General features: G+C 45.9%; 1 protein-coding gene across 1 annotated transcript in view; it reads left to right on the forward strand.

The window, feature by feature from the left end:
* The first annotated feature begins 4,173 nt into the window (after window positions 1-4,173).
* LOC138489118 (leucine-zipper-like transcriptional regulator 1 homolog) overlaps window positions 4,174-12,944 on the forward strand; it is a 406,596-nt gene continuing 397,825 nt past the window's right edge. Inside the window, exon 1 of the mRNA XM_069616746.1 lies at window positions 4,174-4,357. The gene's annotated coding sequence lies outside the window, so the exon portion shown is untranslated. The remainder of the gene's footprint in view (window positions 4,358-12,944) is intronic.

Here is a 12,944-nt window from a genome sequence, read left to right on the forward strand (position 1 = left end):
GAGGCCCATTCATTTCAAAATTAGGAGTGAGTATCCGCCAGAACTGTGCAGAACCCAATCTCTTAGTTAAAATAATCTAATCCAAACTATTTTAACCTAATTAGAACAGCCTCCTAGAAATTGTGTCATCTGTCATTTGTAAAACTGCACAACTGTCACCTGTCAATTCTGCAGCTGCAAGCTGTCACCTGTTATTTTGAGTTTTACTTTAAATCCGAAAATCTACCTTTATTAAATCGTCTGTATCTCTTGAACCGTTTGGGCTAGGAACAAAATTTTAAAGCTGTGATTCTAGGCTTTCCAACAAACCTAGAAACGACTTCCTACTCCCTATACTCTTTCCGCAATCGCAATTTACGCACTCGCGAAATTTACCGCGATTTGCGATTTGGCTCAATTTCTCCACTTGTCAAAATAGCAGCTCCATTCTTTCCTTTGTTAAAATCTGTTTGCAACCTGGTAATAACTCATAGAGCATTGCTAAAGTGAGCCTGAACTAATACCAACAAGCATCTCTCACTCACCCTGAATATCTAGAGGGAATTAAAAGCATTTTTAGCACATTTCTCACTTCATTGTCATCACATTCAAAGCATTTTTGGGCCTGTGTTTCAAACCTCTACCTGTTTTCCTCTAAGCTTGCTGGGGGGGAACTGCATTTCGTATTGCATTTTGTTGGGATTCTTGAAGACTGTGTGCTCTCCTTCCATTTCTTACATTGCATAGGGGTGGGAGTGAATTGTCAAGGAAAAGTGATTACATTGTCTTTTGTTGAAGCCATATCAAGTTATTTTCTGTACTGCATTTCATTCATCATTGCGTTTCCTTGAACCATATAAAGCATTCTTTCCCACCTTATTCTTCTGTTCCTATTCATAAGTTACCTCTTGCTTATTACTGCTCATATTCACAAGTGTAATATCCATTATCAATTTATTTATAGAAGTGTGATATAGATATATATTGTTGAATTATCCAAATAAACCTTTTAATTTGCAAATCAAACCTACTTCTTTGCTCAGTGGGATCAGGGGGATTCTAAGAGGGAGGTGTGATACAAGGGTTGTCATCCAGAGTACTGAACTGGACATAAAAATACATCAATAAGGGTTTTCCTCAGCATCCCAGACTAGGCATTGACTTACCTGTAGTGTTGATTGAATATCGCTTACAAACCCAAGCTTTTCATAGGAGTCTTTTTGAAACGGTTACCATTAATAGTAATGCTGTGAATGGAACCTTCTTTTATATGGAGGTGGCCTTTCTATTCATGTACTGTTTGTTTTTAGCTAAAAGAAACCAGTTCTATTAAAGGTGAAAACAGAATTCGAGGTAAGCTTCAGTAGCCCTGCTCTGTGTGTGGCATGTAACAGGCAATCAAGCATTATGCCACATTTTCATTTCAAGAAATGTAAAAAAGTACTAATTGCAGCCCATATACTTTACAGAGCAAAACATAAATGCAGAGAAATACAGATAAATGACAACAAAATACATGTGGAAAAATACAAACAGAAATATAGAAAAATAAATACCATAAAGCCGGTGAGCCTTGTTAACAATAGGGAAATCGAGGACTGGAAGCCCCAGAATGCAAAGTTAAAACCAGGACAGAACTGTCTCCGAATGGAAGGGATAATTTTGGCACATATGTATCTGGTACATTTACAGACTGTACAGTATAGAAAAATGTTTCCAGAATTAAGATGTTATGGGGCTGGCCAGTCTGGCTCCACCACAATGAGGTTGCTCGGGGACAGAGCGGCTGGCATGTCTGGTGCATTGCGCTCGGTGCAAGTCTGGCCCGCAATAACGTAGTCTCAGACATGGAGTTGGGAGGCCAGTGGCGAGCGGGAAGCCGCTCACCCCTTTTATTGACATTGTCAGATGCTCAAATAAGTGATCCAAGCATGTGACACCGCACGAGTCCTGTGGCTCTGTGCTGACGTCACAACATCCCAGGCCAATGGTAAAGACAAATTAATGGAACAATAATGACGTCAAATAGTATGGATCATTGTAACAAATGAGACACCCACATCGGATTCACTGGTAATTTTGAGCATTACCATATACACAATTGTCAGGGGGTCCACTATCAACATTTGTACATTCATCTTATTAGCTTGTGAGTGATGGTTGTCAATGCGTGCACACAGGCCGTTCTAACTAACAATGATGACATGCTATCTCACTGGGCTAATTTTAAGCAGGTGAGCAATATGTGGGAACACAGCTTCAAAGATATATAATTACTGAGTCCACTTTAAGCATGGCACATCTTGCAAGATTACAGCTTCTTAAACACACCTCATTGCACATGGTATGCGCTTGGGGACATATATACCTGGGCTTCTACTCCACACATTCAGTACCCTGACATTTTGATCATTTTATTAGTCTAAGGGATGGAGAGCGCTCCACTAGCTGACAAAGCTGCACCCTGGAACACCAGGGGCCCCATCGGCTGCAGTCTCACAAGCAAGTCAATGCTCAGTCTTTTGTGTCCCCCATGAGGGGGTAGGGGAACAATGGCAATGTTCTTTGATTTCCCCCATGAGGAGGGGGGACGACGATGGTGGCAGGGTGCTACAGGTGAAAGCTCTGGGGACATGCCACCTTAGGCTCCCCAGGTGGGAGGGCGGGGCAGGCTGCAGGCAGCGGCTCACGGGCCATGGCATGTTCAGGGTTCCCCCACTCGGGATGGTGGGGCAGGCTGCAGGCAGCGGCTCACGGGCCGCGCCACTTTCAGGCTTCCCCAGTCAGGAGTTGTATAAGTTAGTGCAGCAGAGGCAGCACCGCTTCCTGAAGAGGGTTTTGAAGAGGGTGGGGGTGCAGACATGGCAGCAGTCTTGGCCATGCACCGTGCAGACTACCCCAGATAGGAGACGTCTTAGGCAGCAGTCCGAGATGCGCCACATGCAGGCTTGCCTAAGTGGGAGGGTCTCCCCCAAACAGGAATCATCTTAGAAGAGGGGGGTCATCATGCAGGCACTGAGGTCTACCCCAGACAGGAGTCAACACCAGCAGCATGTCAGAGCCGTGCCATGTGTATGCTCCCCCAGGCAGCAGTGCTTGCTGCAAGATGTATGTGGGTCCTGGCTGCAGGGAGGCCCCGCCCGCCATCTAGGCCACCATTCCGACCTTCAATGGCTCCCCCATGCAGGGCGGACAGTTGTGGGCTCCCCTATCTGGAAGCATCCATGATGGGCACCGGGAAGGCTGGCACCACGAGAGGGCTTCAGGGCTCTGTTGCCATGCTCTAGATCTGGGAGGAGCGAGCTTTGCCACACTTACAGAGCAGCAGAGACAGGCTGTTGTCCTTCTTCATCGGGCTCCCCCATGTGGGTGCAGACCATGGCTAGCCAGAAAAGGCAGCCACTGCGGGAGGGCCTCTCTGCCCCAGTGCTGGGTTCCAGCACCCCTATGTGGGAGCGAACTTTGCCGTCTGGCCCAACCGTGATGAGGGTGCTCAGGGAGGCCGAGCGGCATGTCTGGTGCATTGCGCTTGCTGCGGTACAGGACTGCAATAACATAAGACAAGGAGTTAGGAGGCAACTGGCAAGCGGAAAACCGCTCGCCCCTTTTATTGACATTGCCACATCGTCACACACGTGACCCAGACATCTGACACTGCATGGGCCCTGTGGCTCTATGCTACAGAAACACTAATCTAACATGTAACTGAACCTCAAAGTTGCTTGTAAAAAAACGGAAATCTGATCAATTCTGTTCAGTTCCATTTGTAAGGTGCAATTTGTATTGTGGTGTTGATGAATATATTGTTTTGTATGTTTCATTATACATTGTTAAACTTGTAAACAAACTTGAATTTACAAAAGCAATATTGGTACATGAAGAAAGGCAGGCTTGTTGCCTTGATACTATTGAAGCTACTGTACTTACGGATTACCGTATTGTCCTTCTTCTATGGTGATGGTTGTAACGGGCCAGTTCGGCTGATTATAAACAAAACAAAATACTACCACAGCCCGAGAGGGTTGGGAGACCTACTAAAGCATGAGACGCACATGAAAGAGCCAGGCAATGGTACGTAAACTGTAAAATAGTGACCGTTGTATAGAGTGGCATCAAGCCTGACCCAAACATGGCCACATATTACGTCATAACCACTACCCTGCCTTTCTAAAGCTACGTACTTGCAAGAGTTGCAAATAGATGTCCTGTGGGAAGCGAGGGCGCGCGCCCGCGGCCGTAACCAACCCTGATCTGGCGAGAGCGCGCATTCCCCGACCAACAAGTTCCACAGCCCGGCGGCTGTGAAGTTCAAGGCTGGTTCTAAGGCGGGGGGGCCCAGCTGACAGGACTGCGAGCCGCGAGCAGGGCGCTGAAACCGGTAAGATAGGGGTGGGAGAAGGGTCGGAAACGCGGGCTCTGGTGGGCGCTGCTGTAAGAGGCGCCTAGCGGGGCTCTTCCTCTGCGTTCGTATGCGCAAACGGGGGAGCGAGAGTTTGGATAAGGGGCGGGGCGGAGGTGGCAAACAGGCTCTGCTCTTTCAGACAACTGCTTTAGAAACAACCGGTGCAGATCTTCTGCAATGATGTTTATCAGTATGCTTGCTTGCTTACTTGGCTGCAGTGTATCGTTCCCTGGATAGTAGGATCTCCCCCGAGTGCCAGCCTCACATATTGGCAAGTGTGTGTCAGAAACCAGAGCCGCAGCTGTACCACAACCCGTGGCACTGCTAGACAAGAGGGAATAGCAGATGTATCCCCAGCACTGTGCGTGACAGTGTGATACCCCATGGCGCTGCCTTACAGGGCTTTATACTCCATAATATGATCTGTGACCGCGATATGCCTGCCAATACTCAATTGAAACAGCTTTCACGCCTCTCGGACCGGAGACACTGCCTTCCAGTTTGATATTTACCTCCAGTGTCCCCACATCCCCATTGCCACTGTGCCTTTCAGTGCAGTACTCACTACTGACACTGTCTTCCAAAGTGTGATATGCTCAATAGATGGCACATGTGATACTGCAGCTGCTTTCTAGTGTGACACTGAACTGTAGGGACGAAGCCGTGCCACTGAATCAGAGTGCCACAATGGAATGTGTGGAAGTCTAGAGGAGTTCTACTCTCGGGACAAAACCGTGGTGTACTCGGTTGATATGGTGTCGAATGTTGAGAACTGTATCCTAATTCTGCCCAACTATATTGCTTTTTCTCTCAGTGGCTTCATTTGTAAATATGTGTGATGTAACAAAAAATAACAGTGCATTGTCCCATCATGTACTAGCAAAACTACATTACGTCTCTTATCGTATTTGCGTTTTACAGTAGTATACTGTATGTAGGGGGAGGGTGACGAGCCATGAAAGAAGTCCTGCTACTTGACCCCCCCCACAAATGCAGTGAGCGTGACACCAAACGCATCATTCACACCCCCAATCAACTTTTTGTGGTAACATTAATGGTAGATGGCATTTTAACACATACACATAAAACTGCAAGACCAGATGCAGGAAACTCATCCATTACAGCTCTGTGGGGCAAATACATGCACAACTCCTAATTTGCATATGGATTGCACCAACAGAAGTCACTTTACAGAAAAGGACATTGCAAGGAGCATCATCAGTCTTTGATATATAATGCTGGCGCTCCTCAGCATCATCATGTTCCCTTTTTGTATAGTCCCTAATGCTACACTATGCACCAGAGGACATTTCATCAAGATTGCCGAAGGATTAGTTAGACCAGGTTGCCCACGCCACTTCCCCACCCCTTTCCTCCCCACACACCCCCCTTTCCCCACACCATCTCCTCAGCCCCACATCTCACCCAACACCATCAAGAAGGTAGCAACCTCAGACCTCCCGTGCCGTAGTCCCAACCCGCCTATATACAATTACACCATACCTATCAGCATCAACCACACAACCACTCCCATCCTGGGTATTGAAAGATTCAATAGACTCATGTCTAGAACTAAAATGCCCCCACGAGCTTCTTCACTCACCACCACGCCCAATACGCCGACCAAACCAAACACCACGCCCATTAATTTCCAACACAAAAGCCTCTCCAACACCAAACCAATAACATAACCACTGTTCCCCCCCATCGTAGATAACGCACCACCCCCTGCCCCCCCAGCCTCAAAACTGCACTCATTAATGCCCGCTCACTAGGTGCCCATGCTATAGATATCCATGACCTCATTGAGGACCAACACCTTGATATGCTGGTGGTTACTGAAACCTGGCTTCACCCAGCAGCAGGACCACTTCTAACCCTTGCCATTCCCCCAGGATTCAGCATCCTGAGAACAGACAGAACAAATACCCAAGGAGGCGGAGTCGCCATAATAGCCAAAACCACCCTAGAAATCAGAGCTTGCCCAATAGAACAGATACAAGGTTATGAACTCCTACTAAAGTATACCTCCAACCCCAAAACCACTACCAACTTACTAGTGGTGTACAGATCACCCAATAAAAACACACACCCTGACTTGGACATCCCACTACTCCTAACGCCCCTCATCAAGCCTAAAACTAAATGCATAGTCCTCGGAGACTTTAACCTAGGCTACAATGACCCCTTGAACTCAGAAGCATCTACATTTTATACAGCCATGTCAGAAATGAATTTCGTACAACTGGTAGATAAACCCACCCACTCAAAAGGAAGAACCCTAGACTGGCTTCTCACTCTTAACTCTCTAGTCACCATTGACTCCATCCTCCCAGTCAATTGTTCAGATCATTATGTAATCAATTTCACTATAGACAACGCCAGTACAGAGCACATCACCCCTAAAAAAAACCAGAAACATTTGAAACTAGAAATATCAAAAAGCTCTCCTCCGACAAACTCACCCCAGCACTGAGTGCTGCCTTTGCCCATACGGTTCTAGGCACCAACAACCCCTCCTATCTAGCTGACCAATACCAACAATGCCTTACCCAAACCATCAACCTACTTGCTCCCATCACCACCAAAATCCGTAGACCTGATAAACGCTCCTGCTTTTGGTTCAATGAGGAGCTTGTAACCTTAAGACACACAAAAAGATCACTTTAACACCTCCATAAGAAAAACAACACCCCAGAATCGGCATCAGCCTTCGCTGAAGCCAACAAAACCTATAAATCAGCAATAATCACCCAAAAAGCCAATGCCCTCAACCTCTGCATTACGAATGTGGCCTCAGATAGTAAAGAACTCTTTACTATCCTTAGCGAACTCGAAAGCCCTTGTCAAACTTCAGCACCCTCTAACGCTAGCAAAGACTGGTGCACCACTATTCAAAACGCACTTTCATCTAAAATCCTCCTACTACAAAACAAAATTGATAGTAAAAAAACACTCCTAGCTGACAAATCTCCACCCACTATATCAATGACCACATCAAATGTCACTACTGGCCCCCCATTTCAATTCACTCCAGTGACTAACAAAGAGGTATTCGACACCATAATGAAACTCAAGGCTTCCAACTGCAAGGAAGACCAATTCCCCGCCCATCTAGTGAAACTATGCGCCCCCACTCTCACACCTATCATCACTGAATTCATCAACGCCTCTTTTCTCACAAACACAGTCCCCACTAGTATCAAAAAAGCTTGGGTGACACCACTTCTAAAAAAACCTTCCCTGGACCCAACAATACCCACCAATTACCGACCCATTACAACGGTCCCATTTCTCCTAAAAATAATCGACAAAATAGCCTACTGCCAAATCCAGAACCACTTAGAACAACATCACTTACTAGGAGACCGCCAGTCAGGATTCCGTCCCAACCATAGCACAGAGACAGCCCTCCTTGATCTGAAGATCCAAATGGATGCCACCAGAGAAGCAGGTAAACTCTGCCTTCTGATGCTCTTGGACCTCTCAGTGGCCTTCGATCTGGTTGATCACGATAAACTCTGTAACACTCTAGCAAACAATTTCAACCTAGCACAGAACGCTACCAACTGGATCAAATCTTTCTTGGCTGACAGGACTTCCAGAGTATCCATCGGCATAGAATCAGCAGACCCAGTGCCTGTCCCTGCAGGTGTGCCGCAAGGCCCCTGCCTATCCCCTACTTTGTATAATGCCTACACCAAGCTATTATTTGCAGCCTTGGATGCCATGGGTGTCATCTATACTAATTTCGCCGATGATACCCAAATCCTCATTCCCCTCTCAGGCAATCACGAACAAGACTCTCTCCTGGTTAACCAAATCTACTCACTCATCCAAAACTGGATGGCTAACAGTCTCTGTCTCAACAACGACAAAACCGAGCTCCTCATACTAGGCTCCTCCAGCAAAATCAACACCATTGAGCCCGCTTTCAAATCATTCACCATCGATGGAACCATAATCCCTGTTCTCAAACAAGTCAAGACCCTTGGCGTGTATTTAGATGCAACACTATCCATGTCCAAACAAATAAACATATTAGCTTCGTCCACTTCCTACACCTCCAAACTCATCTCCCTCAGCCGTAAATTCCTCTCAACCAACAACTGTGTCACTCTAGCCAGAGCACTCATACTGTCTAAGCTAGACTATTGCAATATCCTATTCCTTGGCACATCCAAAGCCAATATAGCCAAACTTCAACTCATGCAGAACAAAGCCCCCAGAGCAGCTCTAGGCATCAAAAAATCTGAACATATCTCCAACACCAGAAGAGACCACCACTGGCTCCCCATACAAGCCAGAATTCTATTTAAAACCCTGAGCATCACCCACAAATGTAGGGCCAACAAAGCGCCCAAATACCTCAACAACACTGTCATGATGAAGCCCCAGACCAGACTCCTCAGGTCCAACAAAAACGCACTCCTCGAAACCCCCAGATACAAAAGAGAGAAAGCAGGGGGCAGTAGCTTCAAAACACTGGCCCCCAGACACTGGAACGCGCTACCCTCCCACATTATGAATGAAACCTCATTCCCCAAAATCAAAAGCCTCCTGAAGACTTGGCTCTTCAACAAGTTCTAACTGAACCAGAGCACCCACCTACCCCCTCCTAGTAACTACTTATATCTGACTGCTTTGTATATTTTGTATATTATTTATTTATTCCTGACTGCCCTGCATATTACTGTATATTTTTTGATTGCTACTCCTGTATACCTCTATGTTCTTTCTAAGATTGCATTCTCCCATTGTCTGTAACTACGCCGTGGTACCTCCGGGTCTGGGCGTTTAACAAATGTAATAAATAAATAAATAAAATAAATAAATAAAGATACTTGGAGGCACCATGGAAGTGACTTTAGAATAAGTTGCCATAGGTAAACCAAGTGGCAAATAACTTTGTGGTGCAAAATCCCTAAATTACACCGTTATTATATATGGAGCAGCTCTATAGTCATTATTCTATTTTTTATAATAGCATGATATAATAACATAAGCTATGAAGTGAATCACTTATGGAGATGCAGATAAGACACAGTGCTATTAAATGATTTGCCCAGGATCACACACAGTGTTTAAATGGTGGAATCGGGATGTGTTCAATTTGAGCAATTGAACACATCTTTCCAGTTCAGTTGATATAGATATTTATTAAGATTTTGCTTTGCATTTCATGTGCATACATAATACTTTATTTATAGCAATGCCTTGGAAGAAAACCACATTACATAATAAACTAGCCTTTCATAATAAATTAACTTTACACTATGTACATCGTCACAGAAATATGTTGAGCAATAAAAGTATTTCTTTAGTTTTATTCTCCCGATCCTACGTGCAAAGGCACACTAGCATCATGCAGATAAATGTGAGCCTAACACATCCCCCTTGGGTTTTCCACCATAGTAATTATTTCATAAAGTGAAGGCAGGCCACTAAACGCTCACACCAGAAAAAATACAATCCGCTAGGGAAAAAGACCCAAGAAACTCTTGCAAGGATAACAAGTTTTATTTCTACAAAAAATAGGTGTGTCAGCAAAGAACTTTGCTGCCATGGAACGTTCTGGTCAAAAATGGTGCAAGCAGAAACTTAAAAGGGGACACAGGGCCTCATCACAAGTTTGGCGGTAACGCTTAAATTCGGTGGTAACGGTATTACCGCCGTATTTAAGGGTCTGCCAAATCACAGGCTTGGCAGATTTCCCCCCACCTCTGAGCTGGGGGCAAATCTGCCGCAATTTTGCTGATTTTTGGTGCTATTACCACCGGCGGTAATAGCGCTGAGCATTCTCCATTGGGCACAATGGGGAATGGGAAATTCCTCAATGGGTCCAATGGGGAATGGGCACTTATAGTTCCGCCAAACCCGTGAACCGGTGCTAATAGCGCCGGGGGTTTGACGGTAGGGCTAATACCTCTGGGGTTAGCGCCCAACTCGTGATGAGGCCCACAGTGTCATAGATTACGTCATTTGTATACAGTGGAAAACCTCAAGGCTGGTTGGTGCAACACTATACATGGTCGGCCTACTCGTAGGGGATGCCCGGTCATTGGTCCCAACCCAGTCCGTCTGTCTTCCATCACTTGGGGTCTGCTGGGCTCATCGTCTCTAGGGAACCAAGGCCAAAGAACCAATTAGTTACATTTGCTAACAATGCTACTCTATCATTATACAATGCACCTGGCATGCTCAAAGACTGGCACAGTGGGGAGTCTCGAGGACACACTTACCCATACACCCTTCACTCATTCCGATCACGTCTCTCGGCTTCCACCCTCGCTTTTGACCTATAATGTATCCCTCCGTGTACCTCACATTACAAATAATGTCATTATGAAATAAAGGTAGATCTTTTATAGTGGGTTGGTTTATAGTCGGTGGTCTGGAGCCAACTGGTATCTTGGAATTCGGGGGTCTTGGGACTAGGGCAGTTGTAGGGGCTATAACTCGTGGTTGGCTGGGTGGAGGTCGGAGGCCTGCTTCGGCCTGTGTGTGATAACACATACACCAAGGCACCCAGTGCTGTCTAGTGGCCTTGCAGGGCACATACTTTCTAGAACACACATATGGCAACAACTTTAGAACAATGGAAGGTTTCTGTGAAATTTAGCAGTGTGGTCCTCTCTTTTCAGCGATTGGGCCTATTCAGATTCCTCCTTCAGGCTTGCGGCATGTGTCTAGCACACTAAATACTGCATGGCCGTGCAGGCCCTATGCTTCGACTATGGCTGCTTAATATCTGCAAAATTACATTTGCTTATATACGCACACTGTCTGAATTGCATGCAATATTATGATCGTGTGGGGACCTTTAGAACGCCCCCATGTCTATTATAGTTCTTCCGATGGGGCTTGCCTCACCCTAAAGCGCCTAGGGTGGTTGGATGGGGTCGCTCCCTTCCCAACAAAAGCATGCAGCATTACGCACCCTTCTCCCTTCTGATCACTCCATTCACATTTCTTAAGGGAGAAAAGTTCCTGCTAATATCCCCCTTCACCCCTGTCAATGTCTAATGACTCCCGTTGTAATGCTCTGTTGATACAGTGCAATGTGTCGGGTCCCTGGGAGAGCCGCTCAGCTGTCCGGAGCTCGAGCTCGAACTTGCACGTGAACGTGTGACCCCTCTAAAGGCCAAAATGACAGGGTGGGTCCCTCGTCTACAGACCCCCTCACAGGCAGCCCAAAGCAAAAGCGGGACTTTTTGCATCCTGCTGAGGGGATCTCTAGATCGTGCGACCGACCTGTCAATTTTGCTAGCGGGGCACGTTTCCCGTTAGTCACCCTCATTGTCAATGAGGGTGCCAAACAGGAGAGATGTTCCGCCACCAAATGTCCTGGTCAGGCTCTTAAGAGCTACTAGGGGGCAAGCTGCCCCCGCTCGGTACCCCACTATGTAACAGCAGTATTGAAACAAAGATGTGATGTCCAGGAGCTAAAAGCAACTCATTGGTTTCAGGCATCACCCAATAAGCAGAATGGGGAACTAGGAAATGGGACATAGTTCTCTGCAAATCTAACTTCCACATAAGATGCAAACTACAACTTTTCCTTCATTGTATGGGATATATCAGTTTTCATTAGATTTCCCAAAGGGAACAGGCAGTATTTACCTTCAACCCCGAACACCGGCTGTGGTCTTCAATGGTTCCTAAGCTAGGGGCATATTTTGTTTCCGATTTTCAGAGAAATAGCAATACATTACCCCCATACATATCTACTACTTGTTCCTTCCTTGTGACCTCCATATCCTTGCCTCTCAAAGTCTTAATTAGCCTGGGGCTCCACCGTCCGTGTGAAGAGAAGCAGTTACAGAGAACACCCCATCTTCTGTCCTGTTCCTCTTTGCACTTCTCTTATATCATACTTCCCATTTCGACTCTCTGTTGCTGCATTTTGTAGAGGTGGAAAATCCTACTTCTAATCTAAGGAACACTGTTTAAGTAATCAAGAATTTACATGAAGACCCATCCTACCTAATTGAATGTCTTATTGGCAGCAAAAAAATGATCAGACCCCCCCCCTCTGAATTTTCAGACTCTTGAATGGTATGAATCGCACAGCATAGGTTCCATGTAGTGCTACAGCCCGTTAGGTATCCAGCCAGGTCTGTGTGAATTAGTGTAGGGAGAAGGTTCTAAATCCTCAGTTCCAGAACCGATTTTGGAGTCGGATGTTAACGCGGGATGATGGCAGGTAGGCCACACAGTCCCAGGGGTCCTTCCCCTGCTTAGCCATTGCTATGATGTTTTTTTGCATGGACTTGGGTAGTACATTTTGTTTCTATTGCTTTGTTAAATACTTCTGGTAATGTAGGGGTCAACAAATGAATATACTCGGGAGAACATTTGAGGGTCAACCCGTCATTAGTCAGAGCCTTCCCTTTCCCCATGGATTTTATCGCGACCCAACTATCTTGACTTGAAACCTATCTCTCTAAACTCTCACTCTGCGATAGTTTTACTGAAGGTTTGCTATATATTACATTAAGCAGTTGCTCCTCCCCAAGTATAAAGATATAGTTCTTTATAATCCACAAATGTATCCTTAATT

The sequence above is a fragment of the Ambystoma mexicanum genome, chromosome 9 (assembly GCF_040938575.1).
Source record: "Ambystoma mexicanum isolate Mex_15411 chromosome 9, UKY_AmexF1_1, whole genome shotgun sequence".
NCBI classification, from domain to species: Eukaryota; Metazoa; Chordata; class Amphibia; order Caudata; family Ambystomatidae; genus Ambystoma; species Ambystoma mexicanum.